Below are 15,775 nucleotides of genomic sequence, written 5' to 3'. Positions count from 1 at the left end.
ATTCAAACACATTTGAACCATAATAAAATTGTATTGTAATAAAACTTTGAGAGAGATGTAGTATGCTTAAGACATACTTAAAATTGCTTGCAATGACATTGGAAGTACCTTCAACTCAGTCTTCTAGTGTATTTTAGGTAATATTAAAATGTGCTTAAAGTGCAATTTAATTGAACTTAAAGTGTCATTAAAATACACTTCATGCAGGCTAGGACTTCTGTTTAATAGTACCTTGAGAGCACTGAAAAAATATTAGTATTTCTTCATAATCTAATTACAGTGATTTATACACCAGGATTGAACATTTGCTTTACACTGACACTTCATACAAACCACTTTGTATACAAATCTTGTGCTTGTCTGGATTTGAACCCCGGGTCCCTCCCGTACAGAGGTACTGTCTTTACCAACTGCGCCACCATACAATTGCAGTGAAAACCGAATACCAACATAGTGTCTGCCTTGGCACAACAAGACAACTTGCCTCTCTCTGGCTAGACCATGACAAAGACTGGTATATAGGCACAAAAAACAGTATTGTTAATAAAGAGCTGCTTACTATTACAGTTTTTCTCTATTGCTTAAACACTATAACCAGCCTTTTGAACTAAAATTTCAAAACCATAACGTCATTTTTCAAGAAGCACAATCATTTTGCTGAACAATTACCAAGGTGGAAACACTAAGAGTCAAAATTGAACACACATCAATCAGATCCTTCAATAGATAGATAAAAGGGCCTGAATCAGTTCACTGAGCTTTGGAACAATGGATCCACAGAGAAATTAAGGAATAGGTGGAGGAAGAGTATGAGGAGGAAGACGAGGAGGGAGAGGAAGAGGGGGAGGCAGAGGGAAAGAAGGAGGATGTGGTGAAGGAGGAGGAAGAGGACATAGTGAAGGAGGAGGGAGAAGACATGATGAAGAAATAGGTTGAGAAGGAGGAGGAGGGAGAGGAGGAGCAGAAGAGGAGGGAAAGGAGGAAGATGTTGTGAAGGAGGAGGAAGAGGACATGGTGAAGGAGTAGGAAGAGGAGGAGGTGGTGAAAGAGGAGGAAGAGGACATGGTGAAGGAGGAGGAAGAGGAGGATGACGTGGTGAAAAAGGAGGAAGAGGACATGGTGAAGGAGGAGGGAGAGGAAGAGGACGTGGTAAAAGAAGAGGAGGGAGAAGTAGGGCAAGGTGACAAGCAGTCTCAGATGAAATTCGAGCCCCTCTAGCTGACCATGTCCTTGTCCATGGTATGACTATGAGGGCGGCTGAGCAATGAGTAAAGCCTAATTTGAGTCACTTCACTGTATTGAATGCTAGTGCTTTCCATATGATCAGATGGTGTAAGCACTAAGAAATGTAGGGATTTGTGTGTAGAGTTTTGAAGTATAAGTTCACCAAATCTGACTCATGTGTTAAAGCAGGGGAGTAGTGTTTATAGTTCAGCAAAATTATTGTGCTTTTTGAAAAATGGCGTTATGGTTTTGAAATTTTAGTTCAAAAGCCTGGTTATAGTGTTTTAGCAATCGAGAAAAACTGTAATGTGACAGTTCAATCAGAGTTATTTTACAAATGGTTTATTTCTAAAGGTGTTGTTTACCATTCTTACAATAACACCACACTTACGAAAGGAAACAACTCAGTTGTTCAGTTGGAAGATGGAACCCTCTGTAAAATCATGAGTCTTGTGGCTTTTAAATTGGATACCTCCAAGACACATATCTCTTGTGTTTTAGTTAAAGAGCTTGTGAGAATTGTAAATAAACTTTGCAAAGATGTTCAACTTAACTTAAACAAAGATCCTCTTCATTTGTAACTGAAGTGCATGACACAAACAATATATTTGCTATCCATCCTTACTCACTCCAAAGAAAATGTATTATGATCAGGTCAAAAGACAAAATATATGTTATCACAATGCCAAACTATTAAAAGGGATTAATAGCATTTCCTGACTTAGGCTGATATCTAAGTGTTTATGCAGTATTTTTTCATGTACAAACTTAATGAAATGAGAGATATACATGTCAATTTAGTGTCATTATTGTAAAAAAATGTTGAAAATGTTAAAATATAGTTTCAATGATACATTTTTGTTTCCATTAGTACAGTACCTTTGTTGTAAGGAGTTATATACTGTATGATAAATATGTGTATATGAAACTTTTCTGTTAAATAAAATAATTGTTCTTCAAGCTCAAAAAAGTACTTGTATTATGACAAATATTTTGGTAAAGACACGCCAAGTTTTTATATAGTTTCAAACAATGTTGTAGATAGAAACAAGAAACTAATCAGTATACTTTCTCAAAGCACACTGTAATTCAACTTAAAGTGATACCTCCCATAATGGCATGTGCAAAAGCTGCACTACTTTACAACTTATTTTTAGTGCACAAAGTTACTCTGCTTGCATTTGAAGAAAGCATGAAATTAGTACAATTATGGGGTATTTTCATTTAGTACATAGATGTGTTAATGTATTTGCAGTATACTTAGCATAAAATAAATGCATTTAAATATATTTTAGTATATTTATTTTTTACTAGGGTGTACATCTGTAAAGCTGTTAATACGTAAATAATTAACTGTCACGGTCCTGCTTTGTTTGTTTGTAAATGTAATGTCTTTACTGGTGGTGAAATGCCATACGTTTGTATTTGTTCTTATTTTATGTTAAATAAACTGCACTTGGATTCACAACTCGCTTGCCTCTCAGTGGATATGTTACATTCACATATTAGTTCAGTCAATGCATCAATATGTTTTAGTGTGTATGAAAAAATAAATTACAATCACACTTTTAGCAATGGCAGAATACATGCTTTTTAATATGTTGGTTTATATGTTGTCAAAAGTCCTGAGTTTCGTGATCCTTAAAATGTGATGGATTGTTCTGTTCTGTAGCGTGAAAGAAGTTCTGTTAAATACACAAGAGTTAAACCCTTTAAAGCTTTGTAAGTAACAGTAACTTGTGATCAATATGTAACTTAATAGATAGTCAGTGTAGATAGTGTAGAACTTGGGTAACAATAAAGGTTAGCAATTCCACAGCAAGTGGGATGTGATTTTCAAAAAGGCAGATAATTGTCTTACATTACTCCAAAGTCTTTAACTGTAATGACTAAGGTTACAATACAGATTTTAATTGTATATCATCATTTTCTGCTTATAGGTTGTTGCCCTATATTACTTATTGGACCAAAAAGTAATATCTCCCTAGGCAACACTGATATGGGACCCACATCGGTCCTATCTAGGCAGCATCATGTGGGCATGGGCTTAACATGGGCAATATAGGTTTGTCCATGTGTGATGATAATTGTTATGGATGTCAGGGTTAACACCCCCGTTGTTCAAAGCTCCCATTCACCCAAATTCACCTGTTCCGCATTATTGGGCCTACATAACCTGGGACTCACACACACACACACACACACACACTCCCTGTGAAGTTTTGTTTGCCCTGGCTGCATTATTGAGTTTTTCCTTGTTATAATATTTGCTGAAAATAGGTGAACTTACAGTTTCTACTAGAGCAGCAGGAGTCCCTCACAACCGTTACTGGAAACATTTGTATACACTTGATTTTAGAAAATGTAATACGGTGCAAGTTCACGTACAGCACAGCGATGAATCAAAACAAACATGCAAGGACATTTAAAGGGACTGTAAGTAGAATTTGAAGTGTTTTATTAATCAAAATCAATGTCTTTATTCATTATGTCCTCGTTGGTGTCAAACGACCTCTGCCAGAAATCTGACTTTTCTTTGTAAGCTTAGAATTTCTTCTCTTTACTTACATTGAATGGTTAAGTCCAAGGAGGCTTCCATGTCGTTCCGCCGTATTCATAAACTATAATAGTAGAGAGGGACAAAAAGCACTAGCCTACCAACGCGTTTCCACAACACGTTTTCATTCAGAACACGTGAACCAGCTGAAATGGGCAAGGAGATCAGTGAGTACATAACGGCTACCGTAGTTGCAATACGCATTTGGAAAAGCGAGGCGCTAGAGAGCACTATTCGTTTGAATGCAAAATACAATTTCACCACTAGATGGGGGTTAATCCTGCTTATGTAATGGTAGGCAAACACACTGTTTCCTCCATGTCTCGTGTGCGGTGTTTACTCACCTGTGATCGGTGTTAGGCAAGTTACTTCCAAAGTGTAACACATTATATATTACAAATTACTGTCATTTGAAAGTAATTAGTTACATTACAATATTACTGACTCTGAACTGTAATGAGTTACACTACTTTTGCGTTACTTTTGAGTTACTTTCATCAAAATAACAGAAGTATGACTAGGCATTATAAAATGTTAAAATGTAGTTTATTGATGCTTATAAATCTAAAAGTTATGTGTTGGCCCTCGAGCTTTGAATAGGCACAGTGAAGACTTATGGCAAAAAACAGTAACAATGACTGTAAGAGTCATAAACATGGACAAATGATCTGGTAAAAGTCTGGTAAATGATGGTACACAACACATACCAAACACAATAAAGCTAGAGCCCACTATAATGCAACCTATAGACTAATAACATGGCAAGACACGCAACCTCTTTTCATTTCTATTCTTTAATTCACTTTTAATTCAGATTCACAGCACAAACCTGGCATGCACTGGGTTGACACAACTTATCAAAAGTGCTATTGGAGGATCAGGCCTCAAGGAAAACAGCTCATTTCAGTACAATATAAGGATTACATGTAGGCTAACATATATAACACAGACAAACAGAGGAAGACTGCTTTTTGCCAAACAATGAATATAGGCTCCCATACAAAGGCTGGTAAAAACTTTAAAAAGTGATGTTTAAATGTACTATTTAAATATTCATGTTTAAGTCTACATTAATGTTATGTTGTAGTTTAGGTTGCTGTTTGTAATAAAACTGTAGATAGCATAGGAATAGCCTAGCAAACTATTATGTATATGGGCTGTAACCATAGCAACGTTAGCTTACCTTGTCATTGCTGGTGTGGTGAAATGGATTTTACTGGCAAGATTTCTAAAAGTCTCTTTACTTCTGAGGTTCAAGCAGCACAGGAGACCGATAGAAACTTTCTGTTGCTTTTACTTAGTGCTCTCATTCGCAGAATTTTGCGTATGCGGCGCTACCGGACCGGATTGCGACCACTTTAGTCAATGCTTATACAGCCGCGGACTTCCCAGATTCGGCTCTTTAAGAAACGCGTCAAATACAAAATTAAAGTAAAAATTAACATGCTGCATACAGCACCTGGAAACAGACATACGCTGCGTCCCAAACCGCCTACTTCCATACTATATAGTAGGCAAAGAGTACGAGAAGTAGTGCTTTTCGCCTACTATATAGTATGGAAGTATGCTGTTTGGGACGCAGCCATTACTATTTTACCCGCAGCTTTTTCCTGTGTGGATGCTGGTCGCGCGCATTGGTCAAAAATTAAAATAACACGTCTATTTTTGAAATGCATTGTTGTAACGCGCTCGTTACTAAGACTGTAACGAGTAAAATATTACCAAAATTTTATTAGTAATGCGTTATATTACTGCGTTACAGAAAAAACTAATATATTACTGTAATATATTATATTTTGTAATGCGTTACTCCCAACACTGTGACACGCTGTCACATGAAACGAGGCGCTGACACACGTGTATCTGTTCTCCCCTCTAATATAATTCAGTCAAAGAGAAAATGGATGGTTATTTTTCCACAAATACTCGATTATTATAATAAAACATGCAACTCAAATTAAACTCTTTAAATAAACACTCACGCTCAATCTCCACCACATTAGATATGTGTATATCCACCTGGAAATATCTTGCAGACAGACACCAAATACGTGATGCACAAGATGGTAAGCAAAACACAAGCAGGACTTTCCACCCTTCCTTAAGAAAGGCTGATGTTTGCTTCTAATCTTATGCACAACTGCTCATGTGCTCAGCTACAGACAGCTATGAACAAGCACAACACACACATGTAGTACACTCTTTCACTGTGTGCACTGCACTCTACTATGCATCACATAAACACGAGTGCCCCCTAGTGGCGGGTAGGTATGAATGGAGCATATTATGCCCCGGTTAAATATGATAGAGTCTATTTGCCTCTCCCTTTTAAGGGGGGAGGTGTTACGAGGTAGTTTTTGTTCTGTTTACCTTTTCTTTTTATAGGTTAACTGGATCCACCTGTTTCCAATTTCCCGTTGGCTACTTAAGAGATCTGGATCCTCACACCTGGGGCCTCATGTATAAAACTTTGCTTAGATTCCATCCTTAAAGTGTGCGTACGCACATAAGGCAGAATTTGCGTACGCACAAAAGTTTTCAGATTTATAAAACCATGCATACTCCAGAAACTGCGCAAAATTCCATTCATAAATTCCAGTGAGTGGAAGATTGTGCGTACGTGCGTCCCGCCCCCATCTCCTCCCCGAAACAACCATATATGGAGCGTACAACCCCTAGTTTTAATAGGCATAATGGGGTCTGCATATCATTTTAATATGGATTAACGGTATAAAACGCAAGGAAAATACTGTAAAAATATATTTTTAAATTCAAAATAATAAAAAAATGCCAAAATATATATTTGCTGAAATATATTTTGAAATATGTTTACAAAAATATATTTTTCACAAGTAAATACATTTTAAAGCATTAAAAAATATATTTAGCCCTTCATATATTTTAATTCTAGGAAATATATTCACGTCGCATTGGAAGAAAAACTTTATGTTACGAACCTGTGAACAAAACAGTTTTAAAAAGATTAAAATGAAATAGTTTCAACTTAAAAAATACACTTTATAAAATTAACTTATTTAGCATATATTTAAAATATACTTTTGGCAAGAGAAATTATTTTTTTAGGCTTATGGTTTTAATGAAATAAAAAAAAACAGTGTTTAAACACTGGCATTGTCAAAGTTGATAGTGGTTTCACATATGGCCAGACAGGTGTCATTATATTCATAACATTTTAATGGAAAACAAACTCAGAGGGAGATTAAATGTTTTTTACCAGCGGATGGTGGAGATCGTTTCGGGTCATGTTCGTCTTTATCTCAGGCGGCAAGTGCATCAATTATACCATTGAAGGCGACTTAATGCATTAAGACTGCAATATTACATACCTTATAGAGAATAGGCTGCTATAGGCAAGTAGACGAGCCCAGCACATAAAAGTTTCGCGTTTCCCATAATAAAACATAAAGACAAGCGGCGCTGCCATAAGGCATTAAGATAAAAAAAAGTTCAGTAGCTACAAACGAAAAGTTCAGTACAAACCTTAAAAAAGCATATTTATATGTAAGCAGATGAAACCAGAATATAAAAACCAATGAGTTTAAATACTTGTTAGTGTTTTTCTTATATAAACCCGCATTGTAAGAACGTCTCTTTATATTAGGCTAAACTTTAATTATTAAATGTCCGAGACGAGTGCATCACATTTTTTTTTCATCATCTTTCAGGTTATAAAGTCTATTGTAGCAATGTAGTCATTCGGGTTTGTTTCTGTCATTTGGCTTAACTAAATTAAAACTATTAATTTTTTTACAGTTTTGTCTATGATAAGATGATAAAGACTAATACACGAAACATTAGCCTTTAGAGTTTGTTGAGTGAAGAAAAGCTTATTCATGTAGTTCTTTATAGCCTTGCGTTTCAAACACGCAGACGCGCTTATGACAGATTTGTGTAGCACTCCATTCACTGTAGAGGCTTCGTCTTTTCAATACTTTTCATCTGTTAAATATTTGCTACTCATAGGCAGGTGGCACTCCTAGATGCAATTTGAGTGCTGATCTTCATGAATGAAACAAGTATATTTAAACTAAATGTGTATAAAAACAAGAACAGAGTTTGTGTTCTTTCACTCCGCTCAAAAAGAGTGCGTACGCACAGTGGAGAGCATCCGTACGGTGCGCACTTATTTACGCCAAGTTTATTTTTTATAAATCCCGTTATGTGCGTGGAAAATTGCGTACGCATATTTCTATGCCCATTTTGTGCGTACGCAACGTTTATACATCAGGCCCATGGGCTTATTCTTATTTGGCTTGGTTTTGAGTGTGGCTGGACCTTTTGTTTTGTTGTGCCTCTTTATATTTAAGTAAATTTTTCTGTTAAGTTAGGTGTATGTTTATGTTTAATCTGATTACATTTAAACCCCTTTATTAATAAATTATATTTTTGAACTTGCACCCTTGTGTTTTGTTGCTTCCTTGAAATTGGTTGTAACACTTGTATTTTAAGTTGGAAGTGTACAAGTTATAATTGTCATGTTCAAATGATTCCAAATAACTTAAAAGACTTTAAAGTGTGAACCACTGGTTTCTGTTCATTGGAATACTTTTAGCATTTTTGTGATGTTGTATTTAGGGGTTTACTGGAAAATAAAGTAACTTAGACAAATATATTAGCCCATGTGTAAACCTGTTAGAGGCTCATAAGAGACCTGGGGAGAACCAGGGTGAAAGTAATGTGAGACAAAAGTAACAAAGCGATATTCTATTTGCATTCTAAACTATGACAGCACCTTTCAAATATCAAAAAAAAAGGAGTGATGCCCGGACTAAAAAAATAGGTAAAAGTCTGTAAAAATCGAGGTGCTCTTTGGATAAGAGAATAGTGGTATAGTTTACTCCCTGACGAAGGCTTGTTTTGCCGAAACACGTCGGAGTGTCTTGGAGTTCTTTGTTTTTGCTATGACAGCACCTTTAGTAGGCACCTCACATCATGACATGCCATCACAAAATTTGTGGTTTCTCTTTGGTGTCCATTTCATTCATTTAACATATTTAATATTGGGAGCATCCAAGTTATTTTACATATTTTAACTTTTTTTAATGAACAGTTAATTCCCTGGTTATTAGTTACTTTTATAATGATGTAACAGTTACACTAACTCAGTTACTATTTCTGAGAAGTAAATAGTAACTATTTTTTATTGTAACATGTCCAACACTGATAGTTTTCTGTGTGTAGGTCCGTAAAGCTGTTTTCGACCATAAGTAAATTCCTAAAGCAATTTTTTTTCTAATTAAATTCTTTTTCTGCTTTCATATGTTACAGTACAGATTAATGGTTTAAATCAGGACAGTAACAAGATGATCAAGGTTACAGAGCCTTCTCAGAGTTTTTTAAAATAAAAGTAAATCTAAAAATATTTTTTTTTTTATAGAGTTCAAACTGTTGAAAAATGTTTTATTCTCAACAAAAATTAGAGGACAAAATATTTCTAAACTGTTCACAAGACATAACATGGATAAACACAGCACTTTTTGTGTAAGCATGTCCGTTCAAGTTCAATTCAATTCAATTCAATTTTATTATATAGGGCTTTTCACAATTGTTAATTGTTGCAAAGCAGCTTTACATGAGTAGATGTAGAGGAGAACACTGAAAATCAATAGATAGTATAAGAAGTAGAATATAGCTGCTAAGGATAAACCATACAAGCGAGTGTAAATAATGTAACGTATACAGTAAAGTGCAAAGTTAAGCCAAAGTTGGCTGACTCTCCCTGGGACTAAAAAAAACCCTAGCAGAAAACCCAGTGGGAAAAACTCCTAGAAGGACAAAAACCCTAGGGAGAGATTAATATTTATATATATAGACACGGTAGGGGTAGGAAGTGGGTAAGCGGATTAAACTGGTTCAGCCGGTAATCGTTGGTCAGGCATCGGCTGGGCATCACGTTGAAGGACAGCCAGTAGATCAGTGGTACGATGACCTTCACAGCTTCAGGAACTGGGTCTGTTTGTCTCATTGTCCTCGGGGTCGAGGACGAGACAGGGAGACAAAAACAGAATTCTATTAGCGTAGGGGCCGTTCGCATGTAATGCAAGTGTCATACATTATAGTGGTTTAATTCAGCTCGGTTCCAGACAGGCTAACTATTGCGCCAAGAGTAAATCACCCATATGAGGTATGTGAGTGCTTTGTTCTAATCTAGACAAAATAACTACTGCGGGAAAAGTACATTTACTGGACATGTTATGTGAATGCTTTGTTAAAGAAGAATGTCTTAAGTTTAGATTTAAATTGCTCAACTGTGTCTGATACTCGAACATTTTTTGGTAAATCATTCCAGAGCTTAGGGGCCAAGTAGGAAAAGGATCTACCACCTTTAGACACTTTTGATATCCTAGGGATAATTAAGTAATCAGAATTTTGTGATCGCAGTTTACGTGTTGGATTGTATTTTGATAAAAGTGCAAGAAAACATGAACTCAGTATTTGTGCCCTGTCTAAATCACTGATATTAGGCTTTGAGTGTGTAAACGCTTGGGCTTGAAATCTTTTTCGTGTTGTCCTTTCTTGAATACTTAATTTGGCAAGTCTTCAAATCACATGCAAATTATAAGCTTTCGTGACAGACGATCATGCACTGGCCTGTTCAGGCAAGTGACAGTTTTGTCAAATCATTCACACCGGTCCTGGGCCATGGGGCTATCCATATTGTCGAGCCCTGTATTGGCCATCTTAATTTTAAAGGACACTTAAAAACAAGCTTAAAATCTGGACCTGGGGGGGGGGGTTGTTTGAGGCACCCGAACCTTCCTCCGAGCACAATTTATTTACATCGGACCTGACTTCTACATTGTCAGAAATATATACCAGTATCACATCACATACCTTGAACATTGCATTAACAAGATAAAAGACCACTTACAATTACTGTAGCAAACCATTCTACTGCATCCCAAAAGTGTTTCACAGGATTCAGATATTGGAATTTTAAGTGGATGGAAAGGCTTCTAAAAACATAATATTAATACAAAACATATGAATGTTTATTTTAAAACATCCAGCATTTGAAATACTCTTAATACACTCCCTCAAAATATTTTGTTACAAACTACTTTTTTTCACACCTGCAAAATACAAATTACAAAATACACTAAAGTAATTAAATACGTATTTAAAATACATTGAATTGAAATTGACTACATACAGGTATAGGTATTTGAATAATAAAAGGATGTGGAGCAGATTTATTGGATGTTATGGCAGCATTTAATTTTATGATCATGAGCTTTTTCTGAAAAAACTGAGGAGGTACATTAGCGTGTAAGCATGGTTTGATTATCTTCTTAAAACAATATCATATCAACAATTTCAGTAAGCTAATAGTGAACATAACTTAACATTATGTCTAATTGATTGAAATGAATGTCTATACATGCACATATAGAGATATAACTTAAAATTAAATGAGATATGAAGTCTAGTTTGACCTAGAGCTGTAACAATATGTCCACACCAAAGGAAGCTACACCCAACAACAGGAAGACCTGAAGTTTGACCTCTTGTCTGTGCTGCTATTGTCTCTGACCTGTGTTAAAACTCAACCCTTAAACACTCATAGGCTAAGTCATATGATAAAGTTTAAGACAATCACACAACTGACATGATAATGACTATAAAGAGGTTTGTATACTCAACAAATTCAGTGCTGTATAAACATCATGTACAGCATAAAACTTGTTTGTTCTTTGTAATGGATGTAATACATCATACGGTTATATAGTTATATTTTTTTCAGGCAGACTGTCTTTATAAAAGCTGTTCACCTTTGTGAAACATCTCTATGATAAAACTGGACAGAGTTTATGTCCGTGTATGGCATTTCATCCTGAAATAGGAAACCCATCCTACATCATCATCAGTGATTTCTGTCATCACTGCAGCTCTAAGACCTTGACTGCATTATACTCCCTTTTATATCCAGATTTTGTGTTATAAAAGATATTTTATGTAAAACTACTTTGTACATTTTTTGTAAAACGTCCTACAAAATTGAACTGAAGATAGTTGATAAGAATTGTCCAGATACTGACCTGAAATCATCAATTTGTTACTTACTATAACTTACTAGAGTGATACAAGTCATCTAAAAAAGTGAATTATTATTTTATAGTATTTTATCATATAAGGTGTGAATCTATTGTAAAATAACACAAACCATCTGGTGTGAGGAAAACATAAGATTCCCCTCCCTTCCCTTATTAATCACACACACAAAAGGAAACCTACGTGTTAACTCCTCTCAGTTACAGTAAATCTCTGGTGTATAATAAAATACACAGTACATATAAAGCTGTTACGTGAGTGTTTGCTCTTTATTTTAATATTCTTAAGTTGTTGAGAATAGCAGAGACCAAAATACTTACTTTGGTTCAATCAAATATCTTCTTGACCACAGCACATATTTGTTTTTGCCATTGTTTCAACAAATTTATTCCACATCACAGCATCATAGTTTTGGAGTCAAACCATGTCCTCTCCTCAACACAGTTAAGAGATAAGAAACTACATTGGAGAGGTTTATAATAATTATTTATTGGCAAATATATCACAATCATTGCAATAATAATCCTTAACGTATTGTGTTTTTAGTATGTGATTGCAATAAAATGATCAAAATTAGTCAAAACACTATTTATTTTATTTAAACCCTTTAGACCCTGTGTCTATGGAAGGTTTTTTTGGTCTTTTTTAAATTAATTAATTAAATTATGAAATAATTATTTAAATTATAAAATAAAAAATAAAATCGCAAAGTATGTCCCAAATTTGAAAATTAAATGCTAAAATAAAAATTAAAACATTATATTAAATTATTTCATTTTCATTTTTAACGTGATGAAGCATCATTCCGGCCAAATTAAAAAAGAAAATTAAATTGATGATTTGACATTTCATTTTCAATATAATCTTGAGTCAAGACTGACAATATTAAAATAAAAAGTCAAGCTTGAAAAGGAATCTGTAAATACATTTTAAAAGGGTTTTTATTCATACCCAAGCAATAATAGGGACAAAATTAAAATGTAAAGTTCAGTTTTAATTTTATGTTCTCTTTAAATTATTTGTTTTCATTTTCTTTTTCGTTTTCATTTTCATTTTCAACTTGTATGCAAATTTAATGTTAATCAGTGGGTGGCGTTTATTTACTTGCTCAAAAAAGGGGATTGGCTAACGCTGCGTTGCCAACTCAGCGACTGTGTTGCTAAAATAGCGACTTTATTGCTACATCTAGCGACTTTTAGGCCCATTTGAACAAACTTAGCGAATGTTTGGATGAATCTTAGCTTCACATCTGTACAGATAGGCTACTGTGTCGCTTGTACTGGCCCACGAGTGCCGGGTGGCGCTGTCCTGAAATGTGCGTCTGGTGTCTCTGTGCATGGAGCTGGGCAGTGTAGGAGCTGACGCGTGGATGAGATTCGCGTTCATTGTTTACATTTGAAAGGAGGAACAAACAAAAAAAAGGGGCTGGTCCGCTGTTATATATGTGCGTATTTTCACACATCTGATCCGGTGAGGCGTCAGCCATTCTCCTCAAATGCATACACATAGCACAGTGTGATTATCGTGCAATACATAATTATGCCAAAATCCGTTAAGGACTGGAGTATCATATGCTCGCAAAATTGGCGTATATATAGCACTATAATCACACTGCGAGTTATTTGTATGCATTTCATGAAAATGGACATACAGTGACCAGTCACTTACTTTTGCAACGGGCACACTGGCAGAGCAGACCTTCAGCCTTTGTGGCATATTTGTAAGTGGTCCTCATTTGTAACGCTGATTTGTGAGTAGGGCTGTGACCGTACGGGATTTTATTTTACCGTGGTGAAGAAGCAGCAGAATCATGCGGTTAGACTTTTAGCACAACAACCCACCCCATATTATTAAAACAACAAATTATATTAGCAATAACAATGTGAAATAATATGTATTTCTATATGTTAACTTTTGTTTTTTATATCTTTTGAATATACTATGATTTATAGACCTTTTATGTCATCGTTTATAACCCATTTTATACAATACATTTCATAGAACACAAACCTGAAAACCTGCAGAAAGAACATGCAGAGTTTAAGATTGTTTCTGATGAGTTGTGCAAAACCTGATTCCTATTTCTTTAGACATTCATTTTCGGTAAACTCTCCGTGAATAGAAACACACTTCTCCAAACATGTTGCAACTTTTAATAATTTATTGTACAAAAAATGGGTTACAAACAATGACAAAAACTGTTCCATAATTGATATTAAACTCAAAAGATATAGAAAATAAATATTATTTAATGTTATTATTGTTAGTATGTTTAATTAGATTTTCTCAAAGTGGATACAAAACGAAATCGACAATTGCATCATTACGTAAATAACTGCGCAAAACTTATGGATACTCCAATCATTGCTTTCAGAAATTCGCTTACAGTAGCTCCAGATATAAGCACAGCATTCAACCAAATAACGAGTTGTGCTGTCAGTATACGCGCTCCTGCCTTCATAACGATAGTTGTCATGTTTGCCCATTATAGTTTTAAATTATTATTATGCTGTCATTATCATCACCAGCACAGTGCTTCTCCTTGAATGAGAAAGCTTAATATAGGCCCTACGCGTGGCTCGGACTCCTTGCACATGAAATTTCATGGGCATGGCTCTGACATTTCCTTGCAGAGATGTTGTTATTCGCGCAGGGGTTTAAAACCAGGGAGTGAGTTGGTACAGTTCAAGAAATCTGAGCACTTGGGCATGACGCGCTTTATAAGGTTGCGGCCGTGACATCACCGCAGCTGGCATCTTATTACAGCAGTGATGCAGTATTACTGTGATATCGTCACAGCCCTTATGTGCGTAGCTCGTCTTCCACGCTTCAGCTATGGTCAGAAGAACTGTATGTTGTGTCCAGTGCAGTGTACACAGAAGACTCCGAGAGACTCACATTTCACAGAGGACGCAAGTTCTGATACTTGTACAGACAACACATAGGCTAAATAAACAGATAATGTTCATTTAAAAGTAAGTGACTGGTCGGTGTATCAGCTCGTTAAACTGACGCCTCACCGGACCAGATGTGTGAAAATACGCACATATATAACAGCGGACCAGCCACTTTTTATTGTTTGTTCCTCCTTTGAAATGTAAACAATGTACGCGAATCCCATCCACGCGTCAGCTCCTACACTGCCCAGCTCCATGCACAGAGACACCAGACGCACATTTTACCAGGACAGCGCCACCCGGCACTGGTGGGCCAGTACAAGCGACACAGTAGCCTATCTGTACAGATGTGAAGCTAAGATTCATCCAAACATTCGCTAAGTTTGTCTAAATGGGCCTTAAAGTCGCTAGATGTAGCAATAAAGTCGCTATTTTAGCAACACAGTCGCTGAGTTGGCAACGCTGCTTCAGCCAATCCCCTTTTTTTAAGCAAGTAAACGCCACCCATTGATTAACATTGAATTTGCAACAAGTTGAAAATGAAAATGAAAACGAAAAAGAAAATGAAAAAAAATAATTTAAACAGAACATAAAATTAAAACTGAACTTTACATTTTAATTTTGTCCCTATTATTGCTTGGGCATGAATAAAAAGCCTTTTAGAAAAATTTATTTACAGATTCCTTTTCAAGCTTGTTTTTTTATTTTAATATTGGCAGTCTTGACTCAAGATTATATTGAAAATGAAATGTCAAATCATCAATTTAATTTTATTTTTTTAATTTGGCCGGAATAATGCTTCATCACGTTAAAAATGAAAATGAAATAATGTTTTAATTTTTATTTTAGCATTTAATTTTCACATTTGGGACATATTTTGCAATTTTATTTTTATTTTATAATTTAATTAATTATTTTATAATTTAATTAATTAATTTAAAAAAGACCAAAAAAACATTCCATAGTGTCCACTAGAATCGACATCATATTCTTTGTGGTTCAAACCAATAAAAATGCTGATCAA

The sequence above is a fragment of the Paramisgurnus dabryanus genome, chromosome 23, assembly GCF_030506205.2.
Source record: "Paramisgurnus dabryanus chromosome 23, PD_genome_1.1, whole genome shotgun sequence".
Taxonomy (NCBI): domain Eukaryota; kingdom Metazoa; phylum Chordata; class Actinopteri; order Cypriniformes; family Cobitidae; genus Paramisgurnus; species Paramisgurnus dabryanus.
Note: the sequence above shows the minus strand (reverse complement) of the source record.